We start from the raw sequence: 13,377 nt of genomic DNA on the forward strand, positions 1-13,377 counted from the left end.
CAAGTGTGTATAACTGTAGACATTTTGGCTAGCTCTTATTCTCCTCCTCACACCCACAAAATTCTTATTGCATGTATTTTATGATTTTTATCAATTTAGATATTAGAACATATATTTCCATTCCAGTGGAATTTACTAAAATAAAAAAAAAATTACCTGCCCTGAACACTACTAGGGTTTTAGGTTTACAAAAATGCATAAATGTATGAATTACATTTATACATTTATTATTTATAAAATAATATATTCGGTTACTTTATGCTTTTCTGTTTCAACTTTGATCGTAATTTATTTTTGTTGTTAGAATTTGGAGGGGATCCCATAAATAGCACCCATCTTTCTTACATGAGTTCTCACTCAACTCAAAAATAAGACACATGCTTGTGGTATAAAAAACAAAATATAACATCTTTACACATAAAGACAAATTTAGAGAATGCAACACAGTATCAAAATTGGCTTGCAAACACTCTTGTCTTCCAGTTGAGATCTTGCAACAGTCTTCTAAGGGTAAAGTGTCTGCCTACAGAAGAGGAACTCTTAGCCAAGTTGCTGTGACCACTGGTCGTGTGTCAAAAGAAGGAGGAAAAGACCAAAACCTCTCATGCTTTGGGCCTCTGTTAGATTAATTCTATCCACTAAAGAACTGTGCACTAATTGCTATATGCCCACTAACTAGGAGGCTCATCACATTTCGTGGGGGAAATAAAAGCAGTGGGATTGTTTCGGGAAATTACTCCCCAGAACAAAACAGGAGTGAGGCAGGAGCATTCCTTCCTAATAGTTGTCCTGTGGAATTTATTTCTATTTTTAAAAATCTTATATACAGGTGAGCATTCAGATAAAAGCAGTGGTTCAGGAACTTGCTGGATCAGCAGCATTACCTGAGGAAAAATTTTAGATATCCTGCTCCAGATTTAATGGATCAGAACTTTAAGTGGTACTCAGAAGATCTATAATTTTAAAAGCTCCTCGGAAACTTCTGTTTTAGATAAATATCAATTTCATATATCAATCTCCAATCATAGAGTAAAGAACAGTAAAAACCTTTGCCTCTGGTTATCATTGTAGTTATTTGTTCTGCCTGTAATTATCATCATCATTGTTCTATAATTTACTTTCTGCCTATTGATAAAAAGTATTGGAGTTTCCTCTTTCAGAGTTTTCCGAAAAGTGGATAGAGGAAGCCTAAGTCCAAAGAAACACTTTGAAATTTGAGTATTCGTATGGATGTCACTGAATGTTCCTAGCAGAGCTTTAAGTAGAAATGGGATTATTTTAGCAGAAAGAAAAATAATAAGTACAAAATTCAGCATTCCTAAAATTTGAGTTCCTTGACTAGTTTTCCATACTATCTCAGCAATAAATTAATCAAGTTTAAACTTATGGATCAATTCTTGAATAAGAATTTAAATTAAACACAATTTCACATGAAATTTCCCTGTTTGTTATCCTAAACTATATTTCCAAGGTAAGTAACATATGTTGTAAGGAATGGTTATTGATACATTTTTAACCTAATATTGTACTTGATCTTTGATCTTCAAATTCAAGATATTGAACATATTATTAAAATAATGTATTTTAAAGAAAAAATAAATATTAAGGATGTTGTTGGAAATAACATTAAAGATTCATATGGCATTCTTTAATTTCCTTTTTGCTTAACATAATGATGTGAGTTGACAGAAAGATCAGTATTTTCTCAAAAAGACATAGTTTCTGCTATATTTTGCCTGTCCATACTATATTATAAAATGTCTATGTTATGAAAAGCAAAATTTTACCTACCAGCTAACGCAAATTTAAGAAAGCTTCACCTTAGATCTTTCCTGAGGTAAGGAGAGAAAAAATAATCTAAAAGTTATCAGTCTCAATGCAAATGTTAGGAAAAAATGTGCAGTCAAGCAATTAGGAATGGAATTTGGATAGTTGCTCTTCTTAAGTTCAGTGCAAGTATCTGCTTTCAAAAATTTCATTTTGGAATCAAACTATCTATCAGAAAGCTAATTCTTCCTTACTAGGCAAATTTTTTTAAATTCAAATAATCTTTTGAATACTAAAATAAATTTAACTATAATAGGTGGTAAAAATTCACTAATATCAGCTTTGGCTTCATAATTGGCAGTAAGCCCATAGGATAAGATGACCTATACATCTGAAAAAAAGGTAACATATTATCTTCTCTAAAGCTAGGTTATAGAGAGAAGGTGTTGATGTGAGTGAAAGGGTGAGGGGAGGGGAACCAAGAACAAACCATAAGAAGTTAAGCATAAGAAGAATTTAATATACAACTTTCATTGACTGAAGATATAACTTTTTAAAAGCCAACAAACTCAGAAATTAGATGTAATTTAAAATTCCTCTTTGCATTTGTTCCTGGGGTTGAGACTCAATGGAATTGCATTTTGGTCCTATTTATTGGTTTTTGAATGCCATTAAGATTTTAAGGAAGGGTGCATTATAGAATCATGGCAATAAAGACTTGTCTTGATGAACTTCGTGTACCCTGTCTAACTGCAGCTTCATTTCAGCATTTATGAGAATAGCACTTAATTAAGTACAATGATTGATTCAAAGCATCTGGGACAAAGTCTTGGCATATATTGGGAACTAAGTAAATGTTATCTGTATTATTTTTATTCTGTAAAAAAAGGATGGATAGCAATAGGCAGTCATATATTATCAAGTATCAATGATAAGGAAATTTGTGTGTGTGTGTGTGTGAGGAAGATTAGCCCTGGGCTAACATCAGTGCCCATTTCCTCTGCTTTATATGGGACGCTGCTACAGCATGGCTTGATAAGCAGTGCGTATGTCCACGCCAAGGATCCGAATATGTGAACCCTGGGACGCTGAAGCAGAGCACGCGAACATAACCACCATAACCCATTGATAAGGAAATGTTAACCTTCATATTGGAGATGAGCAGATTTTAAAATGGCTACTTTCAAGCATGGTGAATGGTTTGGTCTCTACCTAAAACTAGCTTTTTCTAGGATCAGAGCCTTAGGTAAACTGAGCTGTGAAGTGCACCATCAGAAAATGTTCATATATTTAACAAATAATATCAGAAGCCTTGTATTCTGATTTGTACCACCTGCCTCACCTTACAAAATGAGTTAAATATAGCCAGTGAGATTGCATTCTAGGAATTCACTTCTGATATAGCAACTCATAATTCACAGGAGTTAACTGTTCATAATAAGGTCAATAGGATATACTCACTAGAAAATTTATAAGACAAAATGTGGATGGTCACTTGTCTTCTTTATTTACAAATTCAAGAGTGAATAGGGATTCCACAAAGGGAAGGAACATTTTCTATTCGTGGTCATGGAGACTGTGATGTAAAATGTCCACTTAGCCACTGGGCCAGTCCATTCTCATCATCTCGATTAGTTCTCAATGAGTTTCTCCAAGGACAATTGCTAGAGCAAGAAGTTAAAAGGAGTCCTATGATTCATTGCTTTTCCAATTGCTGGGTGGGGTTTGAGGTGAGAGTGCATTTTCAGGGAAAAGGGAAGAAGGCAGGTGGTTAGGTCTATTCTCCTTGTGACTATGATTAATTGGGCCTCTGGGAAAATAGAGTAATGAAATTTGCAAGAAGAGGAGTCCTTATCTGTGCAATGCTTTGAGCAGAATGTCCTAGGTTCAGGATTGCTTGTGATAAGACAAACCAGCAATCTATGGATTTATGAGACATGGCTCTCATACAATTCTATGGCATAAAAACGGTAACGTTTCATGATTTAAATGTTCTCTGCTGTCTGAGGGGACTTAAGTACCTATCTTAGAGAATTTGTCTATTATTCTGGGCCAGGGAATGCATTCCTGGTGTCACAAGAAAGGATATGGGAGCCACACAGGAAGTCCCAGACCTCTCCTAGTTTCACACAGGCCACTTGAATGCCTATATTCTTTAAATTATTAGTAAATCTTGGTACTGGGTAAGTTCTCTGATCTATGGGAGTCTGAGTCGACACTGATCTTTTGTCTTAGCTCAACTGTCAGGAGCAAAATGATTAGGAGCAACTCTTGGAGCATAATTTGCATTGATATATTTCCTGATGGAACACAAGGACAGTTAACAACAATGGAGCTTATGTGGAACCAATAAGGGAACACAAGATTCACAACTAATGATATAGCGTAGTTGACATTTCTAGACCTAGTAAGAGAACATAGAAACAACCGTGAATAATCTATATCCTCTTGCTGATAAAAATTTAGTGAGAAGTATATTATGGTTGCAATGTATGGTCCTTCAAATTTAGCATTTTTAATTCTTGATGTTGGATGTTGCAGTACTTTTGAGGAGAAAATAAAAGAGTTCAGACTCTTATAGGGAGAAGGGCTATTGCTCTCCCTCTCCCCCCTACAAATAACAATTCCAATCTTTCTTTTCAAAATCTTGTTCATTTTCTTCTTCTTCTTTTTTTTTTTTCAAATTCTACCAGTATTAGGAGAGTAATTCTGAAATCTGCCTGCACTCTGGCAGCACAAGGTGAGGCAAGTGTCAATAGTGCAGGCACTGTGCCTCGAGCGGGGGTTCATTTATAATGTTTGCCAATCCTTGATTTAAGCCGATCGACATACCACAAGGTCAGCTGGAATTAGATAAGATTGCTTCTAAAAAAATGTGGTGATGCTACCTTCAAAGATAATCTATAAACTGTTAAGCAATTCTTGTTCTGATTTTCAAAGGCATAGACCTCTCAAAGAGTTAGAGAGGAAAGTGAAATAACAACTCTAACAGTGGAATTTTCAAAATAATTTACACAAAATGATTGGAAACAGAAAAAGACCTTTTTTCTGTTCTCAAATGTCAGATGTTTATACAGCAAATCAAAAGAAACATCTTGGGAAAGGAAAAGTGCATGTTATTGAAAAGGCCTTTCACTCAGCCTCAAGAGTCTGCTCAGATGAGGCCTGTGTTAGAAATTCCTTAGGAGGAGAGTCCTTTTGATGTTGGTCTCATCTTCTTAATTCATTTACAGCAAACCTCTTGGAACTGTAGCAAGTAACAGGATGAATAACTTTATCGATAGATCCTGAAATTGTCTACAGCCTGCTGAATATGTGCTTTAAGTGGTTTCCTCAGAAATTACTTCCTTGGAAAATACTGAGGCACTTAACTGGAAATCTTTGATATTTTTTTCCATTCTGAGAGAGTAGGAACAGTAACACTGTGTTCATAATTGAATATTCTGTTGTAAACATTTGGTTTAGTAGTTTTCTAATGATTTATAAATTCTATTTAATATCAAAATAAGAGAGATTTGGTTTGAATACCAATTTGACTGTTTGACTTAGAATAAATTATTTTATCTTTCTAAGACTAATTTTTCTCTTTTGAAAATATAGGCAGTTGAAATACTACCTCATAGGTTTGTTTTGGGATTACATGAGATAAATTAATGAAAATAATGTATCATATACCTTAGCACAGGGTAAGAACTCAGTAAACATTAGCAATTATTGTTACCATGAAAAATGCCTCCTTTGTTAGGGTTAATATGTTCAATACAGAGTAAAAACCCTACACTAATTCAGAGTGTACTTATCTTGGAAAGTGCTAGTCCCCTTGATTTTAGGGAGGTTGTTTAACACAACATAGATATTATTTATTTTATTTTCATTTTTTTGTTGTTGTTCAGAAAGATTGGCCCTGAGCTAACATCTGTTGCCAATCTTCCTCTTTTTGCTTGAGGAATATTCACCCTGAGCTAACATCTGTGCCTATCTTCCTCTATTTTGTATGAGGGTCACCACCACGGCATGGCTGCCAACAAGTGGTGCAGGTGTGTGCCTGGGATCTGAACCCAGGCTGCGGAAGTGGAGAGTGCCGAACTTAACCATTAGGCCACAGAGTTGGCCTTATTTTTTTTTTTCATTTTTTGATAGTGTTAATAATCCATTGATTATCCCAGTTACAAATACTATGCAACATGAGTGTATATAAATATAGCAATGTATGTCATACACAGCAAAAACAATCCTCTATTAATAGAAGCCGTTTTTTTCCTACTCTGGGCTAAAGGATCTTGACCTGATTTAGGTACAAAGCATACCTAAGGGGATTTTTTAAGTAGGGAATTTATTTCAGCAATCAAGTTATTCATTTTTTTTTTAATCGAATATATTTATCCCATATCTATTGCTAGTTATATACTGGAGATACAATGATTAGAAAAACATGTGAATAATTTGTTAAGGATTAAGAAAAACCAAAAACATCCAGATCATTTTGTTATATGCATATAGTATATATTGTATATGCATGCATATACAGTATATATAAAAAATATGGAGGTCTGGCATCAGTTCTTGTATATCCTTACAAGGAATTAATAATGATCTTCATCAGAATGTTAGGGGAGGGGCCGGCTCCGTGGCTTGGCGGTTAAGTGCGCGCGCTCTGATGCCGGCGGCCCGGGTTCGGATCCCGGGAGCGCCCCGAGGCACCACTTCTCCGTCCAACGTGAGGCCGAGTCCCACGTACAGCAACTAGAAGGATGTGAACCTATGACATACAACTATCTACTGGGGCTTTGGGGGGAAAAAACTGAATAAATAAAATCTTTAAAAAAAAAAAAAAAAAAAAAAAAAAAGAATGTTAGGGGATGGTGTTATGGATGTAGAATTTGTATTCTTTTCTGTATCTCTTTTTGTTATGACTGGAAGTAGTCCACTCTTAATTTGTATATATCTTGACTACATTAGCACATTTTGTTTCGATTCCAAAGAGTTCGTTTCGTTTGTCAACCAAAGAAGCCTGCTTCATTGGGTACTGCTGACCCTACCCTATGAGTTCTGTCTCTGGTAATCGTGTTCTCTTAGTGGTAGGAATGTTTTTGTCTCGGAAGACTGCATTATATGATTACTGTCATCTTGATTATGGTTTTAAAGTCATGTTTGTTGGGAAGGGATTATTCATTCTTAGAGTCTGAGCTAAAAATGAATTTCACCTTTATAAACTCCTTAGGGCGACCAACAGTCCTGATTTCCCCAGGACTAAGGAAGTTCCTGTGATGTAGGAATTTCAGTTTTAAAACTGGAAAAATTTTGGGCAAACTGGAATGATTTTATCATCCCCAAATCACTGTGATACTTTTTGTGTAACATTAAATATCCTTCTGCATATGACAGATGTATGTAAACATATAATGTGTTATACACTATATGATGAGCACTTTTTATATCATATACAATGTCTGTCATATGCACTATCTATCTATATAACCATGCTTTTATTGTATTGTTAGCATTTTCTTATGCCATCAGAAATTTTTAGAGTTTATTTTTTGGAATGGTTGAGTAAAGTCTGACAAACTGCCTGCCATAGTAACCATGCCCCTCCTCTCATAAGGACAATTTGTCTGCAAAAAAAGGACTTCATTGGCCCCCACTTTTTCCAGATGATTACTAGCCACAGAAAACCCTATAATTTTGAACAATCTTTTTTTTAAAAAAATGCCCCCAAACTGCTTGATTGTGTCATTGCAACCAACCAAAAACCAACCAATGTCCTTGAAGACCAATTAGCAAGTCTCCCCCACTTTCAAAAATAAAAATCCTCCCGTAATAGAGTGGTTGCCAGAGACTCAGTTTTCCTTTTTTTACTCCATAAAATTTACTCTCTTTTCTAATACTTTTGACCCCTTGCTGAAATGAGAGTGATGGATGAAAGATTTCCTCACCGGAAGATTATAAATAAACACTCTTTATTAATTTTGTATTGAACTTATTTTTGTCTTTAATAAGTAAAATAAAAGTGCAATGGTGTTAGCTTTTTACACAGTTCCTATTGTCTACACATTTTCAGACTGCCTGGTTTTCTGACATGGAGCCAATGAATTACATTAAAACAAACAAACCTCCTACAGTTTCTTTCTATTTTCTCTACCAATGTTCTCCTGTCTTTGACTATTATGCTTCAGTTGATCGTACTCTCTCTACATCCTATTCGGTTGTTTTGGTCATAGTAATGGTGTGGTGGAGGGGAGTGATGGAAAAGCACTCTGACTTTCTCAAAAGTGGTATCCACTCCATGGAGGAAGGTTTTTGCACTTTTTGATTGTTATGAACTCCAGGGAGCAGATCTAATACCTGTGCACGAATGCTAATTTAACATAATCTGCATGTATCTGAACAAACCATGCTAGTGACTGATTAGCTATTTACCTTCTAATGCAAAAACAAAATGAAATGAAACAAACTAAAACAAAAAGCAAAAGTTGACAAGCCACAAAAAGTATTAAGATACATCCTTCCTTCCCTGAAGTCTGCTTATTTTTATTGAAATCATGTATTTTCAAGTTTTGCTGCTGCTTTTTCATAAAGTCATGGTTTTAGAGTGTTAAAGGCTCTTCTTGCCTAAGTACCTCAGTTAACAGATTAGAAAATGGTGGCGTCGAGATGTTAAGCTATTTATATAGGGTTATTGAATTAGTAAATAACATAGCTGGGACCCGTATTGTCTTAGCCTAGTTTCCCCAGAAGAAGGGCCAGAGAAAGAGGCTAGGGTGAGAGTATTTTATTTGGGAGGTGATTCCAGAGAGAAGGAGAAAGTACTGGGGAGGGAAAGACTGAAGGGCGGAAAGCCGTGCGACATTTCATTACCCAGTTGGACACTGCTACAGAAGACTGATTCTCGAGCCTAACTGTCTACTTGGGGACAAAAGGGACCAGTATTTATCCATTGGTCTTTATACCCCAATGGTCAAATGTGGCCCCAAGAATACAACTCCCTTCATATTATGAGTGTCAAATATTTTCTCACAGATGTCTCATGCCAGTGAGTCAGAGAGATTCCCAAGAAAAATATGAAAAGTAGGAGGCTCATGGAGAGGTGAAGTATAGACTTGACCTATCTGTCAAACTGGTTAAAACTTGTGCATAACTGGTGACTATAGACCATGGTCTGGAGTAAGAGGTAAGGCTGAGAAGATTTTAAGTGGTATAAGTATATATGAGTAAGTTACTTGTCAGTCAAAACTCTTTTCTAGTACATCGTGCTGCATCTACTGGATTCCTCAAAATCATTTTCATTTCACATATTGACAATTCAGCCCATTTTCATTTTGAAATTTGCAGCAGAAATTGCAATAGTTTTTATGGAAGTCCTCAACTCATGAAATCATACAATGTTTTCACATTTTCATTGTGTATTTTATCTAGGTTTCAAAATTTGTATCAAATATGGCTGTACAAAGTTTTAAATATCCAGTGAAATACTTTACTGATTGTAACTTACGTTGTATTTATTTTGCCAATCATCCCAAGCATTTAACATTTCTTTGTTTCTCACTGACTTCTGCATATGCTTTTCTTTTGGACAGGAGAGAAAATGCTAAATTAGTACAGTCCTGTTAAATCTCAGAAACTGATGTTCTTTATCTGTTCCAATTACAAATATTTTATCTATCTAGAGATTCAAATTGTTCAAACAGACAAAGAAAATTTTCTGATCAAATTCTATATGCAAAGGGTAACCAAACGCGTTATGCTTTATCAGAAATGCAGGTGCTTAACACTATTTAATGGAACACAGTGGTGTCCCACAATGTCTTGACAACCTGAAGTGCACCTCCTGAATAGACTTGTGAAAGTTTAATTGGATAGGAGACTACTCTATGAGGGACCGCTAGCACTTTAATAGCTAGCTGCAGACCCCTAGTGAGGTTGAATAATTACAATCAAGGACTATAGCCGTTTCCATGACTGCACTTATACTTCTGCAGAAAGGCCCATTTTCCCCTACATGACAGTTCACTTTGTATTAATTATAGATTACATGCTTCAGTCCTCCATCATTATGCTAACATATTCTCATAAAGGACAGTACATTAACTATGAAACACTGTGTTCATTGTGTGTGTGACTGTTCAACTTCTTGCACTGGGTGTGTGTTTGTGGAAAAAAGGGAAAAAGAGGTCACTATATAAATGTCAATGGCACCAGATGTGCAAATACCAAATGAAAAGGCACAGAGGAGAGGCTGGCACACTCTCAAAATAAAATGGTGCTATCGTGTACTTTACCCTCTATTTCCATTTTCCAACACGTGTAGGTTCAGAATGCAGCAGGCTTGAAATATAGTTAACATTAGATAATCGAATTATTCCAATTCATTGGAAGTTAAGAATTATCTGCAAAGTTACTCCCGTCATCTTCAAACCTCTCTTTCTGTGAACAGTGACCATAGATCTTGGTCTGGAGAAGGAAATTCACAGGAGACAATTTACTGTGTGCCCATCACTGAGATAAAGGCTGAACCTGCATAATTTCATTATGAACAACTCTCTCTAAACTAGGAATTATTATACTCACTATACAGCAGAAGTAACGGGAAGCACATCTGAGTTAAACTACATTCTATGTCAGAGGGTGAGGAGAACTGGATTCAATTTCCAGACCATCTAATGGCAACACCTGTGCCCATTTTATTGCACCATCATTTCTCCAGGAATAATAAGACTGAGGGAAGTAGGCAATACTGACAAATTTTCCCTTAAGCTAGCAAAATAAGCTCTTTTCATGATAAAATTGCATCATGATTTCTAAAAATGGAACTCAGTGATCGATTGGGCTTTAACACAAATGTATTAAATGTATTGTATCACAAGTATTTCAAATGTATCTTAGCTATCTCAGTGTAAAAAGTATTAACATTTCCTCAAACTTTTCAAAAAAGTTTACCTTAACGCTGCTTTCTTCTAATAACATATCATGGTGAGTGTTAGGCAGGTTGCTAGGTATTTTCTATCAAGTTTTCTATATCTGTCCTTATCTTTCATATTTCTGAATATCCATTCCCTAAAGAGGTGTCAAAATCAGATATTGTAGCTTTTGAGCAAAATATAGTTTGGTTGGTCAACCATTATAATTTTGTAGCAAGATCTTTTTTTTACATCCAGAAAATTTCTGTGACATTTTATTACAAAAAATTTCAAAAGCAGAGAGAACATTTTAATGTTGATTTTCCCATTTACCAGTTTTACCAGTTTTAAAATGATAAATTGATTCATTAATATTTGAAAACATCTTTATAAACACATAGATTTATACATACAGATAGATATATTTCAATACACTATAGCTGCGTCTTTAATGATGCTCAAAACGTTATAACTTTGGCCGGTGGAAACTCTTCGAGTTATATCAAAAGCCCCTCGGCCATGAAAACAGTAGTCTTTTATGACTTCCCTGGTTTCTGGAATAAAAACAGAGTCCAAGCTAATATTGTAGATTCTTGCCAGAGACCTGGGTCGGCCGTTTCCTCCAAGAAGCCCCGGTTCCTTTTAGCGGAGAATGGTATTTAGAGACCACAAGCCTGGCCAGAGAGATGATCTTTGCTGGTGAATTTATCATTATTTCCTGATCTTTTGAGTCACCAGCAATAAGAAATCTCTATCTTTTAAAGGAAAACGTATCATGAAGTCCTACAGATATTTTCAGTTCAAATTTACATTTATAGAGCTTTTGCTTCATTTCTTTGATTTTTTCAATTGTACTTATTTTCCCATATCTGAAAATTTTTGTTTCTAACGGCATTGGCATAATTCGTTATCACAATACAATATCATTATCAGTACTAATGATACAATTACTGAAAAAATATAAGGAATCTGAAGTTTTTTGAACTTTAAAAATCTCACCATGTGGCCACAACTCTCTGTGTGATTTGTCTATCAACTCTGTACACTATTAGGCTCACTTGTTTCATTTTTCTTTAATTTTAATATATTTTATGTATATAAACATGTATGTATGCATGTGCATATATATATTTCATATATATGTATATATTTCACAAAATGTAGACATTTGTAGGTTCCAACTTTAAATCTTCAATATGTTAAAATTAAAAAGAAGTTTCACTTTTTATACCTGTCCCCCTACACCTATACATGTTTGTTCCCATCTCCAAAGGTAATCTTTTTTTTTCCAGTACTTATGTTTCTCCACACTTTCTTAGATAAATGGTAGCTTACTTTAACATACTACATACATTTTCGTCCACCTTGACTTTTTTATTTATATATCCTAGAGGATCTACATAGCAGTAACTAGAGATGTTTTTATTTCTTTTTACAGCTGCAGAATACTTTATTGCATGAATGTTTCATAGTTTACTCAATTAGTCTCTTACTGATGAGCTTCTAGGTTGCTTTTACTTTTTTCTATAACGATTAGTTACTCTAGCAAATTTTAGTCATCAGCTTCTTGACTCAAAATTCATCCATCTGTTTGTCAAGGCAATGGTTGGATGAGGTCATCTATAGCAGGTTTGTCTAGATGGTTTTTCTCATCATGGATTGATGACTGATGAAATTCAGCAAAAAATGTTTCTGTAATCCTTGTTTGTTTTTACGTTTATATATTTAATATATCTGGTGGGTGAGTAATGTAGCAATAAAAGCTTCCGAATTTGTTGGGCATTCTTGCTTTATCATGATCAGATTTGCATAGATGATTGCTAAGAGAATGTTTTTCCATTTTTTAATTTTATAAAGCAAACGAATATGAACGTTTGAGAGAACAAATATATTTTTCCTTGATACTGACAAAGTTTCTATGTCCTGAGGGAAGAGTGAAGAGTTATTATAAAAATCAATGCATTCCTCCTCTCTTAAAGAAAGGTTAGGTAAGGTGTTTTCTGCAACAATGGATAATGAAATACTAGGGAAGTTCTTCTTTCTTGAGATGGAGTTTTTTACTAATGGGGTTGGAAACTGATGGTCTGCAAACTGATAACCAAATTCAGCCTACAGACATAATTTGTGTAGCCAAATCTCATTTCCTGTTGGTAGAGACAGTCTCTTCCTTTTTAGCCACAGCCCTCACCCTTCCCTATTTCTTGCATTCCTGCTGCTTCACCTGTTTATTATAAGTATCTGACCTGTAAAGGCATTTGAGTTTATAAAGTATGCCTGAAAAATTAGAGTTTTTGCCCAGAAAGTACGAAGTTGAGAAATTATAAATTTAGATTCTACTTTTTAAAACTTGATCCAACTTATTACATAGGATTTAGTTGTGGAACTTAATGTATAATTGACAGAGTACTTCATAGAATTAGATCTTGAGGGTGATTCTCATTAAGCATGATGTATGCACAGTTAGAAAATTCTCTAGTTATTTGGTTATTAGAATAATTTGAAAATTTACTAAGTAGGTAAATATTTGTGAAATTGATTTTTTATAATAATAGCTGAATATAATTTTACATGTAAGCCCCCATTCTAAGAGCTTTACCTAAAATATTATTCAATTCGTTCAACAACCCTGTGTGGTACTATTATATTCCTTATTTTACAGCCGAGGAGAATAAAGTATAGAGAGCTTAATTAGCTAGTTCTCAGTTGACACAGC

The sequence above is a fragment of the Ceratotherium simum genome, chromosome 3 (genome assembly GCF_057802395.1).
Source record: "Ceratotherium simum simum isolate JZ-2026a chromosome 3, ASM5780239v1, whole genome shotgun sequence".
Lineage (NCBI taxonomy): Eukaryota > Metazoa > Chordata > Mammalia > Perissodactyla > Rhinocerotidae > Ceratotherium > Ceratotherium simum.